Below are 16,433 nucleotides of genomic sequence, written 5' to 3'. Positions count from 1 at the left end.
AGAGCAGGCTCTCGCAGTGCCACTATTCAGGTCATGGAGCCATTCCAAAATTGACTTACCCCGGTTAAACTGTCTAGTGATCGCATGCATGTCTGAGATCCACCACTGGTAGCTGGCCAGTCCCTGTGGGAAAAAAAGAGACAGAAAAGACGTCACTTTGTGCATTAGAAAGTATAAGAGCAATGACTTTGCCTTAGACATCAAAACAAAAACGCAAAATGTGAGATGGACTTTCATTGTGCAAAGCCATTTACTAATCTTTTTAAACTGCCAAAAAATAAATGAATAATACTTCTCCTGACTTGCCTAAAAAGAAGCACATGAGACAAAAAAATATTAATGGAAGCTCTTTTCAGCGCTTTTACTTTTTTCGTGATGAGTGTTTTACCCATGGATAATTCCTCTATTTATATCATGCAATACTTCATGCCTTTAGAAATTAATATTCACTGCTCAAAAGATGCAATGATATGCTATGCAAATAAGATGACACTAATGAGTTAGCGATTATTAACACTCCATTAATTCAGTACGTCTTTTTCTGTGAGCTCCATGCACATCCACACAGAGTGCTAATGAATGTTCGGCATATCAATGTAAAAATTCCAACATAAAGACAATTAATTGTGGAAATAGGAAAAACAGTCTACAGGAAGATGACTTTTGAACATACGAGAAAGTATGAGAAGCCTGAGTGCAAGTATAATATAGGTACAGCTTTAAAACCTACAGCAGACAGTCTGCTAATGTGCAAGAATGCATTACTCGGTGTTGTTATTGTTAAATAAAATGAAAACTATTCAAAAAGATTTTCGGTAAAAATGAATTCAAATTTAAATATTAGATGAAAGTTGGCATGAAACGGAAATTGTGATAGTCTTTTCTTCCCTAGCCTGACGTACATCCAAGTGAAACGGCTGCTCGAACAAGAATAAATGTAGGGCAGGACTTGATTTTGTCCATTGGGAATTGATTGATTGTGGTTTGCTATTGCTGTGATGTCATGTGAGTGACAGGTTGTAAACACATCATCAGAGAAGAGAAGAGATGTCACTGTGAGAGGGAGGGAAAGTTATTTTGATTAAAGACAATGAGGGCACATGAATTTAAAAATCATGATGTAAATGGATAAATTATTTATAAAAAAAAAAAAAAAATACTGCAATATTCTATAAAATATATAAATTGTCCATTTTGATTAAAAACTGTAAGAAAAAAATCTATACATAATCTGATAGATAGTTAGATACAAGTGATTTCCTTCTATGGAATAGGCTACGGCACTTATGGTGTGCAAAGTAAACAAGGAACATATAGCGTTTACCTGAGGATTAATAGAGTTACTCAATGAATGTTTACTGGGGAGTCTGACAGCTGTTAGACTGAAGCTGTTTTTAACCAGGATGTTTCGCCTGTTGGTAGTCTCGGGCATCCGCCTGAGGGGAGCAGCTGAAAGTTATGTTCTGGGTCAGATGGGTCTTTTTAGTATGTGTGGTGGTGTGTTGGAAGTTCATGGATTCAGCTGAGGGGAGATCTGTATTTGTGACCTTTGAGGTTTTAGTGAGGATGCGTACATTCTTTTTTGTTGTTGTAGTTAGGAAGTCAGCAATGCCTTACCACACACTGATAGACAATGTCAGAATCCTTTCCACAATAGCTGAGTAAAATCGGACTAGAAGGCCTTAGTTCAATTAGGACAATTGTGTAGCTTTTATAAACATGCCTTTGAAAAAAAAAAAAAAAAAAAAAAAAAAAAACATTACTGCCAGTGCACGTTGCTTTCAGTTAAAACAGCTCAAACATTCATTTTAGTCTGGGACTAGCTTAAACCTGGTCTGTGAAACTGGGGGTAAGTGTACTTGCACGGTACAAGTTTCAATAGAAATGACATTTAAGTAAGTACTATAGTTTATATAATTCAAAGACTAATTATGAAGAGATTATGAAATGACAAAGATTGTCAAAATATTATTTTATATACATTATTTGATATAAATTTAAACAATAATACATTATAATTTAATTGAAATTAAAATGCAGTTAAGTGTCCAAAAACATTACATTCAGTTTGCACCACAGTATATGCTTTTAAAGTATGTTATTTCCATTGAAAAGTATGCTAAAATGTACAAATATTTCACAATGGAATGACCATTGGAATTTGGAAAAGTCCTCTAACACTCCACTAATTAGCATTACAAATTATGTTTGTGTTGCTTTTTATTAGCACTTTTTTATCTCTAATAGCTGACTTGTTCACTAGCACTTCACAAATTCATATCAAGCAGTGCAAGGGTACTAAAATTGTTTAAAATTAACTTCCCATTGAACTTTTAAAGGTTTAACACTGGCTGTGATTAGCCACTAGCTTTTGTTACACTATACAATCACTTGCAAAAAATAATCACTATTATAATCACTACTATTATAATTGTAAATACGTGAAAACATATAGGCCTAGTTATTTCAAAGCGTTTCTGTATTTGAATGTCTCTTTCGCCTATGATCAGCTTGCACTTGCTTATATCAAGCCTGCTACTGTAGCATTCACACAAGACTCCTCTGAAAAGAGATCTCAGGATTACACCAGTATAGATAGTACCGAACCCGGAAAAAAATAAAGTTTCCCATGGATATCTCGAGCACTGCAACTGTCAATAAAGCACTGTTGATGTGGTATAATTAGCTGGTCAGTGTGTCATTTGCATTCCCTTGAAAGAAGTCTCAGGCAGCTGTCATGTAGCAAAAGCCTGTGAAACCCCAAAAGCAGCGGAACCCAGAGCTCCGCAGAGACGGGGTTCATGGATTTGGGTGCTATTCTTTTAGTTACTCATCATAATGAGTCCATTTAGCTGGTCAATGACCCATTTAATGGCACAGAGCAGGCTTTGGAAGCACTGCGTCCTTGGCAGGGCAGATTTTGCAGCTGCCCTGGCGTATGCTACCTTTAACCCAAACTGTGGCCTCTCTCAACAACCCCACCATCCATGCCATTCCATATATGCGGGGACCAAGAGCAGCTCCAAATGTGACTTCTACACCTGTAGCACAGCAATGTGTGCAAAACTGTACGGAATATAATGTGTGGTTTAATTAATTAAAGTTTGTATTTATTTTACATTTCCTTTAATGTGTAATATAGCTGTTTTTGCAAGTAGAGTTAATCCCTTCAACAGAAAACACTTGCCTGAAACGGTTTGTTTGTAGTCCTGTTTTTATTTCCGTGATTTAGCTACATCACCATGTTACACTTCTGCATAATGTCCGCCTACTGGCCACGCTTCAACTACAGTTGGGTAAGTGATTTAGCTTTGTCTAGTAAACCTGTTGCATGGACTTTCAATACAGACGCCGTTACCATAGATATAATACTGTTCACAGCTGCTCATGAAGCCTTGGGACCTGGAAACCAGTGTTGAGGGATGTTACATTTCTGTCATACACTCCAAGAGGTTGACCAATCACAACAGACTGTGCTTTTCATAAAAGCGGCTTTAAAGAGACAGGTACTAAAACAGAGCATTTCACGCAGAGGGTGAAAAGAGGTGCTGCAGCAATGTACAGTTCGAGAAAAATAATGTGTTTGTTTGAACTTTTAGGGGCAGTTTCCCGGAATATGATTAAAGGAGAACTCCGGTCAATTTTAACATTGAGCTCATTTTTTTGTAAATTTGGAGTGCTGTCAGTACAGAGAACAACGACAAAAATCGGTGTTGCCTACACCGTGTTATCCTCTTTTTAAAATTTGCACCCTGTTGACTTCAATGGGGCAAGTTTTAAACCTGCTTTTAGCCTCTTAACATCCTTGATGTGTCATTACAAGTGCACCAGCCATATGAGTGATTCCTTCAGAGTCGATTGTCGAGTTCACGCACATAGGTTTAGTACGTACGATCATGCGCCCGAACTCGACAATCGACTACTGTGGACTTCAGCCGAAAACAGGAAGTAAATACAGGTATGTGCGCTGGCTGAAATTTTATAATTTTTATTCATATCTTTCACATCTACTGCAGTCAGATTCACCACGTGTTGACTCTAAAGGAATCACTCACATGGCTGTGCACTTGTAATGACACATCAAGGATGTTAAGAGGCTAAAAGCAGGTTTAAATATTGCCCCATTGAAGTCAACAGGATGCAAATTTTAAAAAGAGGATAACACGGTGTAGGCAACACCAATTTTTGTCGTTGTTCTCTGTACTGACAGCACTCCAAATTTACCAAAAAATGAGCTCAATGTTAAAATTGACCGGAGTTCTCCTTTAAGCCTAGTCCTAGACTAAAATGGCCTTTTAAACCAGATTAACAGAAATCTGCTTTCTCTGTCATGGTTTTAACTTCAGATTAACATTGTGTTTCAAAGAAGACACATGTATTACTTGGATGCATAGAGTCGTGGTCAGAATTATTGGCACACTTGGCAATACACAATAATTATGAAAAGTTTTTCTGTAATACACGTTGGCTATAATTAATGGCACCCTTTTATTCAATACTTTTTGCAACCTCCTGAGTTTTCTCCTACAATGCCTGATGAGTTTGGAGAACACCTGACAAGAGATCAAAGAGCACTCCTCCATACAGAATCTCTCCAGATCCTACAGATTCCCAGGTCCATGTTGATGCACTTTCCTCTTATGTTTTCAATAGGGAACCTTAATTTCATATCCTCTTTGCCTTGCATTAAGACAATATAGACACGCATTCTCTTCCAGGTAGATTTGTAACATTTCCTGTTGATTGGAACTTCTTAATTGCCCCGATGGTTGAAATGGAAATTTGCACAATTTTCTATTTTGTGCTATTTTCTTGAAATGTTTTGTGAAGCTTGTTATTGTGTTATTGTGAAGCTATATACACACACACACACACACACACACACACACACACACACACACACACACATATATATATATATATATATATATATATATATATTTCATACTTATTCAGATTAGTACAGTTAGTTTTAAATTAATCTTGATTATTTCAGTTCATGACTGTACTTAAACTTTCTTTCAGAAAGCCTTTTTTTTTTTAAGCCACGACTAACTATTCTCTATTAAGGCCTATTCCTGGCTTAATTTAATCCATCTCAAACCATTTTCAAAACGAAAGCCACTTCATGGCCATCTTAAACGTTTGCCTCATGTGCAGTTGTGAGAAGACCCTGACCTATATGTGATGTAAGCATGACAGGGAGAGCCGTTGGATGGGCCGGTGCTCACAGGAGATCAGACCCCATATGGTCTTGAGGAGCATATCACCGGCACACTAACCATGAGCGCCGCAGCAGCCCGTGCATCCTACTGCCGCTCAGCTCTGATTGATAGCCTCTGTTCAGCTGCTGACAAGGGAAGGAGGCTACACATGCGTATGTGGGAAAAAATAGCCCCGCCATGGTCCACTTTAGCTTTGCCGCAGCTGCTTCAGATAAAAAACAACAACATGGCCAATGCACGACTTCTGAGACCTGGGTCTTTGAAATGCAAAATGGGATCACCCTCGGGTTAAATATTTGAACTGATCTCCTTCATTAGGAGAGTAAGGATGTGTTTACTGCAGACAATGGCCATTGATTTCATTCATCAATACTGTTAATAGAAATGTTTATTAATGGCATGTTATCTATGCAATTGCACAAAAACTCCCGTCCCACAAAGATACAGAGCTAAATGATTTGTTTCTTTACATTTATGACTTAGCACTGATGCCAACTGTACAGAAACCTCTTAAAGGGATTTTCCCTGGTGCATAAGCATTACTCACAGGCTTTTGGATGATTTCAATATAATCTCATTATCCTCGGAATCCTGGTGCTCCTGACCTTTGGAGCTGTTGCTAAAGTCTGGAACTCCCTGGGTAGATGCAGAATTTTATGTTAAAAAACTGTACTGGTCCAGTGCACATTTGCCCTCTTTAGCACTTGCTCTCTGTAACAGAGCAGTCTTGGGTAAAAAGATACACTTTTCCCCCTCACTTAACAGTTATTTAAAATTCTATTCATCCTCACAGGTACAAATAGGGCCTTGTTTCAAGGTAAAAAAAAAAAAGCATGGGACTAAAGAAGAATGAGGAAAACTATGAACACAAGAAGAAAAAGAGAGAGGAAAAATATGAAGGTCGTATTTGTTTGGAGCGAACTGACAAAGCCTTTTTATTGTCAGTGTGTGTCAGTGTATTTGTTCTAAAAAGAAGCCCGGCAAACCCAAATGACAGAGGAAATCCACTGTCAGCTCATTCCAGTGATGATGAACTCGGCATGTGGTTATTATGAAATATACAGACCGTCTGTTTGCATATAGTAATGTATTGCACATATTAATTAATATCTTAAATAATTATCTTACTCTCAGTACAACTCAGTAATCACCAGCAAAATAATGCTTTTCTGTAAAGGCAAAAAAAAACATCCATGAGTGCATGGAAGTAGAAATGGTACCTATGGTTTATTTGATTATTCTAATGCAGATAATTTTTGTGGTTCTGTCATTTAAAAAAAAAAAAAGTTATTTAAACCTTGTTATTATGTGTTTTATCTGGATTATTTGATTCTTACTGGTCAATTTGCTGTCAAATATTTTTGTCTATTGTCTTTGGACCTTTACATAGCAACATGGAACAACTAACTGGCTTATGCTGCGGTCACATTGGCATAATTTCAGCAAAATATTGTGTGCAAAAAAAAAAGGTCCATTGTCAACAGATGTATGACAAAAGCCACTTTCAAATCAAGCAGCTTTCTGTCGCTCAGGGCGGCAAATTCGCTTTAGCAACTTGAACAGGAGCAAAATCTGCTTGGGAAACTTTTTCATCCTCACACAAAACTCCCAATTGCGTGGATTCCTGTTGGAATGACTGGATTTCGCCCTCAAGGTTAATGTGACCGCACCAATAGGGCCTGTTTACACCTGGTATTAAGATGCGTTTTGGTCGATCAGATCACAAGTGGACGAGGGAGACACGTTCCTGTTTACACCTGGTGTTTTAATCCATCTCTTTTGTCCACTTTCAAATGGTTTTTCCCCATATATTTCGATGGACAAAACAAGCTCACACACTTTACATATGAACGAGACCGGAGATGACAGGAAAACACACGGAAACTTCAGCTTTTTTTTTTTTTTTGCTCTGACAGCCACAAGATCATGCCGAATGCAGTGAGTGCGTGTTAGAAATCAGGAATGGTAAGTTTATCATCTTCAAACAAACTTGGATCTTCAGCCGACAAAGTTTAAATCCCATCTGTCTAGTGCACTTCCCATAATGTTTACGCATTAAGTCAGAGAGAAGGCGGTCTTTTGTTGCTGTTCGACCACATGAGCGTTTACACTATGAAAGCAATCCGGTTGAATGTATTTTCGACTACCTCTGGAAGTGGTCAAACGTGAACAAGCTCAAAACGTTTTAGACCCCATTTACACCTGAATTTAGCGTCGTCCACTTGTAATCCGATCGACCAAAACGCATCTTAATACCAAGTGTAAACAGGGCCTTAGAGCTGTCGTTTTTCCTTCATAAAAGTGGTCTCGTCTTTTCAGCATCTCGCACATGACAAGGTGTTCTAAAAACTAAAAAAGCTAAGTAGTTAAAAGCAGTTCAATTTATAAAACTGTCTCAAGAACTTGCATATTTTTTTACTCTATACTGCTCTGCGTCTCAAGCTTTTAAATACAAAAACATGTTATGTGTGCTTATTAAAACAAGAAAACTTAAAACACCGCTTGTATGAATAACAAAACAGGTAAGAGAGAAAGAGCTGAGTAAGAAAATAGAGATAAATTAGAAATTGAAATTAAACAATGATTGTAGCTAAATATGTTAGCTATTTTTCAGTGTGGAGGTATATCCTGTGAATGTGTGAGATTCATTAGCCGCTATAGGGAAATAACTACAGTACGAGTAAACGGTACAAATATTTGCGCTACAAACCAGTGTTTATGAATACGATAATAACTTAAAATAATAAATAAATAAAGAATTGCACATTCTACTTAGAAATGGCCACGTTAAAAATAAGGCAAATAGAAAAGTAACAGATAACAGATCACTAATAATTTATACATTTATGTTGCAATGTTGTTGTAGCATTTGTCTTGTTGCTGGGCAGATTGCTTTTCCAATGAAGCTTCTTAATTTAAACTGATGCTATTTACAAGTAAGATAAAATATAATCAAATAATTTCAACTTTTATAAATATTTCATGTCCATGCATTTATTTATTTTGTACTTCTGTAACAAGAGGGATAAATGTAGGCCTACATTCAATCAGCTACTGTTGTAAAATAAACCCCTTAGCTTGAATTATTCCTTATTTCATCAACAATGAAGTTCTCAATTTTATTATTTTTCTAAATGGTTTGTAAATAGTGGGTTTACAAAACAAATAAATACAATACAACATAATACAAATAAATGGACCAGCAACAACACAGCTTAAGAAAGGTGGAAAAAGAGCACATTCTTGACCACGAGAACCAAGAGGAGAGAGAATAAGAAGGGTTGAGTCTTTGAAGCCGCACAGCGTGTGCAAGTGTCAGAGGATGATGGGAGGGGGTTTTGAATGAAAGGATGCCGTTGGCGAGGACTGATGGGGCTTCCTCTAGTGGCTGCCCCTAATGCTGATTTTCAGGTTATTTTAAGACGGAAAAGTCACGCGGTTCATCTCTTGAGCATTTATGAGAATCCCTTTAATGCTTCACGGTGGTATCTACTGATGCACGAGCCTGCGTTTGACTGTGGCTTCTATGACATATGGTTTAAGCCAACCTCCACGCTGCAGATCTGCAGGGAGAACGCCACAGTAAGAGAGGCTAAAAGAGGCAATTTGTATATGACAGTGATCGAGTATCACAGGAAATATTTTGACCACATAATAAATGTGACTTTAATTGGAAAAGAAAAAAAGGCATTGTGATATTGTGTTGTCACTCAGCGAGACATCAATCCCACACTCGTGGGATCGTACACAAAAAGCCATCAAGAGAATTATAATAAAAGGCAGTTTGATTACATTGCACAGTTCCTCATGGTGTGGACTGGCAGCATAGGAGACAGAGAAGGCGAAAATAAAAGAAAAAAGAGACCTCTGTAAACGTGATTTCACATCTGAGTGACTCTGTCTCTGTTAGGCCTGGAGGAAGAAAAGCAAAAGACACACTGTTCATTTCCCCCTAGTGAGATGAGGAGAGAGTAAAGCTTGAACTGTTGGACCTCCAAAAACACTCAGACCAAAAATAAAAGCGTAAAATCTGCTATTTGCTACAGAACTGCCTCTCTGAATTGATTTTTTTTTTTTTTTTTTTTCAGGCAGGGCTGATGGATACCTTTACATTACCCTCAGTTTTGGCACAAAGACAACACAAGTTCAGAGAGGGCAACATACTGGGGCATTTTCTCATAGAGAATTCCACCATAAAATACTCACACTAAATCAATGACTATTATATACACAAGAATGATCAATTGTAGCAGAAGATCTGAATAATTCAACAAAGGACATCAAGTTATAGGACATCAAATATATATCAAAGGACATATATATATATAATGCTATTCCCATATTACAGTATACTGTTCAAAATCTGAGAATGATTTTATGGGGCCCTAAATTAAAAGCTAGCTTAGTTTACTTGCAAACAACCCAGTTATTGTTTAGAATGATTCTTGAGGTCTAACAAACATGTAGAAGGTTTTTTTTTTTGTTTTGTTTTTTATGAAATTAATATTGTGCTAAATGTAGATCTTTAGAAAGGTTTTTTTTTTTTTTTTTTTTTTTTTTTTGCCATATCGCTCAGCTCTATATTGTGGTCAAATCTATTTCAGATAAGCCTTCCACTAAACAGCACTTAAAACAAAACAAAACAAACCCTGACTGGCAACTTTACATTTCACTCAGACAAATTCTTCCTGTCTAAATGTGCAGTTCTTGGCCAGAACAGCCAGCAATGTGGACCAGACATCTTGCTGGGGTCTGATTACACGAGACTAAGATCATTGCATCATGCTTTGGCTCAGAGTCATACCCATCCATCTGTACGAGTTTAGGAATTACTGTTGAAAATGGAACCTGACTACAAACAGAAGTGGTCATATGTTCTAATAAGAGTGAGGAAGAATGTTTTAGCATAGTGTAATCTGTCTCAAAATACCAATGATGTCTGACATCATGCTCTGGATATTCTAATTGGCCTCTGAGAGCCGGACGGAGCATTAGCGTAATTGTGATGTATCATGCAGGATGTACAGCCATATGCTGCAATGGATTTCCTCTTGTGTTATTTGTAGTTCATCAGCCTCAAAATACGGAGGCAGACCTACAGCATTACTCACAGCAGATGTACATATTTGATTATTGAAAATGGCATCTTAGGAAGGGCTATTTTCCAGGTTGACTCACCAGGTTTTCGAAAATCCACAATGCTAATTGAGTCATCACAGCCCATAAAGAATACAGATGGCTTTTGATCTATGTCTGACATTTTGATGCATTGCAGAAAATCTGGGAAGTTGTTATAAACTGAATAAAACACAGGCGTGATAAAAGGAAAAAAAAAAAAAAAAAAAACTGCTCTGGCAGTTTTCCTAAACGTAATATATACAACATAATTTCAAAGAGAAACAGGAACGTCTGAAGATTATTTCTGCTGTAAGAGACAAAATAGCCTGGAGTACACATGAGAATAAATGAAAAGAATGATTATATCAACACCTGCACTAACTGCTTCTTTAAGTCAGCTTTTATTGTTACATTTTGTTACCCAAAGCAATTTTCAAACAGTTTTTCCTTTTGTATTTCTTTTATGCCATTTTTAGATTTGCAGGTGCCATTAATCTGTTGCACATTACTTTTAAGCTGCACTCCACAATTTTTGTGTTTCCAACACATTTTGACTCACCATCATCCACATTAACTTCCGATATAAAACAAACAGTCGTTTACATACACGTGGAACATCCATTTTGTCTTAAAGTTTGTCATTCCATAAGGTAGTCCAGGTTCTCCATTATGTAAAGTTAACGCCTCCACTTGTCAATATTACAAATGTCAAACTCAACGCAAAACCACTTAAAAGATGTACGCTTAGCGTCTGCCCTATAAAAGCACATTACAGTTTTGCGTTGGAAGCTTGAAGCAGAAGCATTGCGTTCTTTTGTCACAACCACTTTAAAGGAGTGCAAGATGTTCACGTCTGTGTAAAGAAAGAGCAAGCGTTGTGTTTTGGAATGCAGAGGAAGTATGATTTTGGTTTTGTGGTGATCTTTGCTCGGGGGAAATTATTCATTTTTCAGCCTGCTTTTATGGGGAAGATTTGCGTCGAAATTGTAATATATTCCAAAGGATGGCCCGAATTACAGCTTTGTGAAAATGAGATTAATGTACGACCCTCCTATTCTTTCTCTCAAGTATTATACAACGACAGAGCTCTTATAGAGCTAACTAAAGTGCTGTAATGACTTTTGTGCTTAATCTATGGAAGATATCCTGAGTGACACAGACAGTAATTAGTTATTATACTGAGTATGTAGGGTGGAAGGATGGACGGGTCCATTCATCAAAAGCGTTTCTTGGCTTCAGCTTCGGCTATGGCTGTGAGCATCTTCTTTTCAGAGCATATAGAGCTATGAAATGTATTAAGTTCATGATAAATAAGTAATCTGGGATTGTTTTCTGGAGCATGGCAAAGACGAGACTGCTCGCTCATAGTTAATGTATAAAGGGATTCTTTCAGGAGGCGATTCATTAGACATGACCTCAAGGACATGGCTATGGGTGAATGCGCCCAAAGCATGCTACTGTATGTCACTGTGAGATCTGAAGAGAGTATTTATCTATGACACAAAGGTATACATAGTATAGGCTGTGGAGTGTTAGCCTGCAGATCAATAAACCTTTGAGCTCAAAAACATCAAAGGCGAGTTATTCAGAAACCAAAAGCCCCTTGTTAAACATTTCAAGTCATAACGAAACCAGCATATGCTTTGTTTTTGTTTTTTCAAATTCACTGTTTTGATAAGACGATGCGCACTAAAAACAGACACTCTTACCAAGGATTAAAAGATCAACAGTTCCCTAATAAATGTGCGAGCGTGCTGGTATATCTAATTTTAGATCAAAACAACTCTTGATGTTCGGCTAGCTATTAATTAAACATGGACTCGTATCATATTTTTCTATTTACGTGGAAGATTAATTTCCTCCGTAGTCTCCCTTACGGTCCTGAAAGAGAGAAGTGCAGCATTTTGGAGTCTAATCAGGAAATAGAAGACAAAAGTGGAACTAATTATCCCGATTCCTTAAGGAGCCTGCTTTGCTCACAGCTCAAGTATCCAGGAACAATGAACTTACTCTTAGTAGCCTCTTAGCCAGAAATAGATACCTTTTTGGCAACACTTTATAATAACTGCACGCTATTAATCATTAGTTAAGCATTAGTAAACAGTTAATTTGTCATTTATAAAGCATTAATAGACATTAATAAGCAGTTTATAAATACAGTTATAAATGTTTTTTTTCTTGATTTATAAGCATATATATAATGTGTTTAATAATTGTATTTTCATACTTTATTAATGATCAATTTATCATTTCTAAATGAAGTATTGCATTATTTACAATCTGGTTATTTAGGAGTTGTCAGAGATTCATAAGATCACTTAGAAAGTGTAAGTAAAAGATTAATAAACGGTTTAAATACATATTATTATTCAGACATATAGTAATAGTTACTTAGTGTGTTAGTAAATGCTTTATTAACATGTATTTCTACTGTAATTCAGGGTTAATTCAGGTAGTTATAAAGCATTTAGTAGTGGTCAGTGAACTATGTTTGTGAGCTCATCTAAAGTGAGGACTAGTTATGCCTTGTAAAGCATTTATAAAGGAGATTTAAAGGCTGTTAAATATTTCTATGTTCTGTATGACTGTGTTGTGTTTGTTTCCTTTTTCTGTTTAGAAGATAACTGAGTCTTTACATCTCCTTTATAAATGCTTTACAAAGCATAACTAGTCCTCACTTTAGACGAGCTCACAAAATAGTGAACTGACCACTACTAAATGCTTTATAACTGCCTGAATCTGCTACATTTACTTACACTTTATAAGTGATCTTATTAATCAATGACAACACCTAGTTTGTAAATAATGGTAAATAATGTAACTGGTTTGTAAATGATGCAATACTTCATTTAGAAATGATAAATTGATCATTAATAAAGTATCAAAATACAATTATTAAACACATTATAGATATGCTTATAAATCAAGAATAAAGCGTTTATAGCAGTATTTATAAACTGCTTATTAATGTCAATTAATGCTTTATAAATGATGAATTAACTGTTTAGTAATGCTTAACTAATGATTAATAGCGTGCAGTTATTATAAAGTATACCGATTTGGGAGTTGTTTGTATACATGAGCTACTGCTGCTGTTAAATTTAGCCACAATCACTTATTCAAGGTCTAAAGTTAAATTTAGCCACACCTTCCAATAGCGAATAAAAATATTAAAACTAAAATGAATTTTGCATGTTTTTTTTATTTATTTTTTTATAAATTAACAAATACGTTAATAAACCAGTTAAATACACTGCCTTTTAAATATTTGAGTCAGTAATTTTTTTTATGTTTTTGAAAGATGTCTCTTATCCTCACAAGGTTGCATTTATTTGATCAAAATTACAGTAAAACCGTAATATTGTCAAATGTTATAAATATTTAAAATGCATTTTTTTTGTGGTTGAATATATTTTAAAATGTACTTATTCCTGTAATTTCAAAACTGAATTTTCAGCATCATATCTCCAGTCTTCAGTGTCACATGATCCTTCAGAAATCAGTCTAATATGATGATTTGCTGCTCAAAAAATATTTCACATTATTGTCAATGCTGAAAACAGTTGTACTGCTTTTTATTTTTGTGGAAATCACGATGCCGTTTTCCCAGGATTCTTCGATTAATAGAGAGTTCAAAAGAACAGCATTTATTTGAAATAGAAAACAATTGGATTGGATGGATGGATGGATGGATGGATGGATGGATGGATGGATGGATGGATGGATGGATGGATGGATGGATGGATGGAAGATAGATAGATAGATAGATAGATAGATAGATAGATAGATAGATAGATAGATAGATAGATAGATAGATAGATAGATAGATAGATAGATAGATAGATAGATAGATAGATCTAGTTCCCTGCCAAACTGATTTAATTTACTCACCAAAGTAAATTTCCATTGCATCTGGTGGTTTGCAAGTGTTCAATTTTGGCTCTGCTCTCATTTCAATGCATTATGTCGTCTATATTCTGAAGCTATTCTCAGAGGGAAAAAGACTGCATTTTCTGCACTCCTACATAACGCTATCAGTCAACAGAGGCATCGCGCCTCAGCCTTTGACCGAGGAATGAGGGTTTGGAATCCTTAATGCGTCTGTTCGTGTTGCACGGCTCTGGATCAATCGCTGCGATAATCTCTGGCTGGGAATGAAATGAAGGCCTGTGGCGTGTCCAATCAGTTGGCGAGTACTGGCAGGAATAGATGTGGGATAAGTATTGTCATCAGGGCCATTAGTGTGTCTGGACTCTAATTCAGCTGAGGTAATTCCACAGACAATGAGAAAGACCACTGGAGCTCTATTGAATAACACTGCGCTGCTGAGTCCATCTTTTTACATGATAAAATCTGAACATCCCTACTCTATCCGATTCTAGTGCACAATTTTCAACTTCGGAGAACAATAAAGCGTATTTTAGCCAACCAGAATGAATTAGCGCTGACATTTCATATCAACTTCTGCGTAAGGTGATGGAGCAAAGCACATTTCAAACATTTTTCTTCTCTCAGCTGACAAATGGAGCTTACCGCCATCAACAAAAGACTTTGTCGTGCCATTGATGAATTTACGATTAACACTGCAGTTCATCTTGTCAATCAAACGCAATTTATGAGGGTGTTTTCTGGAAGGGAGTGATTGTAAAACATACAGGGTCCTAGCAAACAGTAGCCTACTATCTGTAAAAAGACAACACAAGAACATGAATGAAGGAATGGTTCACCTACATTTTTTATTATTTAAAATATCAATATTAATAAAATATAATGTTAATAACATAATGGAAATAAATATATATATATATATATATATATATATATATATATATATATATATATATATATATATATATATTATTATTATTATTATTAACTCTTTCCCCACCATTGACAGAACTTTCTGGCTATCTGTGTTTTTCCTGTTATACGGTATACGGGGGCGCTATTACGAAACTTCTGAAAGAGAATCTCTGGATCAAAACAGAACAGGCACAAAAGTAACAGAAAGAAGAGATAAAAGCATTGCTTATGCACGTTGTAGTCTTTGATTTTCTCAGCTTTTTGTTTATGTTTTGTAATGTCGTTTTTCTTTGTTTTTGTTTTTATGAAACTTTCCCACTTTTTTGATAAAAAAGAATGCATGAAGCTTGAATAAAACGTGTTCTTGTTGTTGTTGTTGTTGTTTTTTAAAGCAGAGGCTCTGTTCTATATATTGCATGTTCAGATATTCATACAACAAAAGATTCTGGGGGCATGAACATTTTGTGAAAATTAGCAAAAACGCTGGTGGGGAAAGTGTTAATATAATAACATTTTTCTCAATACACTTTTTTTAAAAAAAGAGAAAAATTATATATATATATATATATATAGAGAGAGAGAGAGAGAGAGAGAGAGAGAGAGAGAGAGAGAGAGAGAGAGAGAGAGAGAGAGAGAGAGAGAGAGAGAGAGAGAAATAATAGCAAAAATAACCAAAATTTCATTTTTGGGTGAACTGCCTTTAAAAGGCGTGTGTCTGAGGCTAGCGTGCATCATAGGAGGCCTGCAGATCAAGTTTCTCAGCATCAGTTTGCATACAGATGCCCTCTAAATGTTTATCATGCTTCTCAGCGAGGAGCAAACGATCGGATGCAGTCCAAACAAAACAAGTACAGATTGCAAATTAAAAGCATTTATTGGGAGCATCCAGCATGATGGGAAGTTTAAACAGGTTTAACAGCGCAACGGAGCAGCCGATTCCATTAAAATCTATAAAAACTGAGCTTTGACATGCGCAGGGTCATCCACAGTAGCTCACCTAAGACTTGTTCATGGGGAGAGGACATGGCCCTGGCCGGGTTAACAGGCACGGCCCATCATCGGGCTTGTGTTCAGCAAGGAGAATGCTTTCTCTCTGCCCTGCAGGAGGCATGATGGGAGAGAAACAGCCGAGAAAGGCGTTTCAGCGTGTGCTTAACAAGCTCACTCTCACCTTCCGTAATGTGTGGCGTACATGCTGTTGCCCTGTAAGCGCACCAGGCAGCTCTCTCCCATGCTCCATCTCTAAGGTTACGGCTCTGAGAGCACTATCTCTCAGCTCTTTCATGC

The 16,433-nt window shown here is 36.5% G+C and overlaps 1 protein-coding gene across 4 annotated transcripts in view; it reads right to left on the bottom strand.

Annotated features, from left to right (window-relative positions):
- elfn1a (extracellular leucine-rich repeat and fibronectin type III domain containing 1a) overlaps positions 1–16,433 on the bottom strand; it is a 111,206-nt gene that overhangs the window by 48,237 nt on the left and 46,536 nt on the right. For 2 of the 4 annotated variants that reach the window (XM_079871787.1, XM_079871788.1), the window contains exon 2: positions 60–123. The gene's annotated coding sequence lies outside the window, so the exon portion shown is untranslated. Of the gene's footprint in view, positions 1–59; positions 124–5,772; positions 5,824–14,234; positions 14,408–16,433 lie in introns of those variants that run through there. The other 2 variants (XM_079871789.1, XM_079871790.1) reach the window with 2 other exon arrangements.

This window comes from Squalius cephalus (assembly GCF_949319135.1).
Source record: "Squalius cephalus genome assembly, chromosome: 1".
Lineage (NCBI taxonomy): Eukaryota > Metazoa > Chordata > Actinopteri > Cypriniformes > Leuciscidae > Squalius > Squalius cephalus.
The sequence above is the reverse complement of the archived record's forward strand: the minus strand, read 5'-3'. Positions and strand labels throughout refer to the sequence as shown.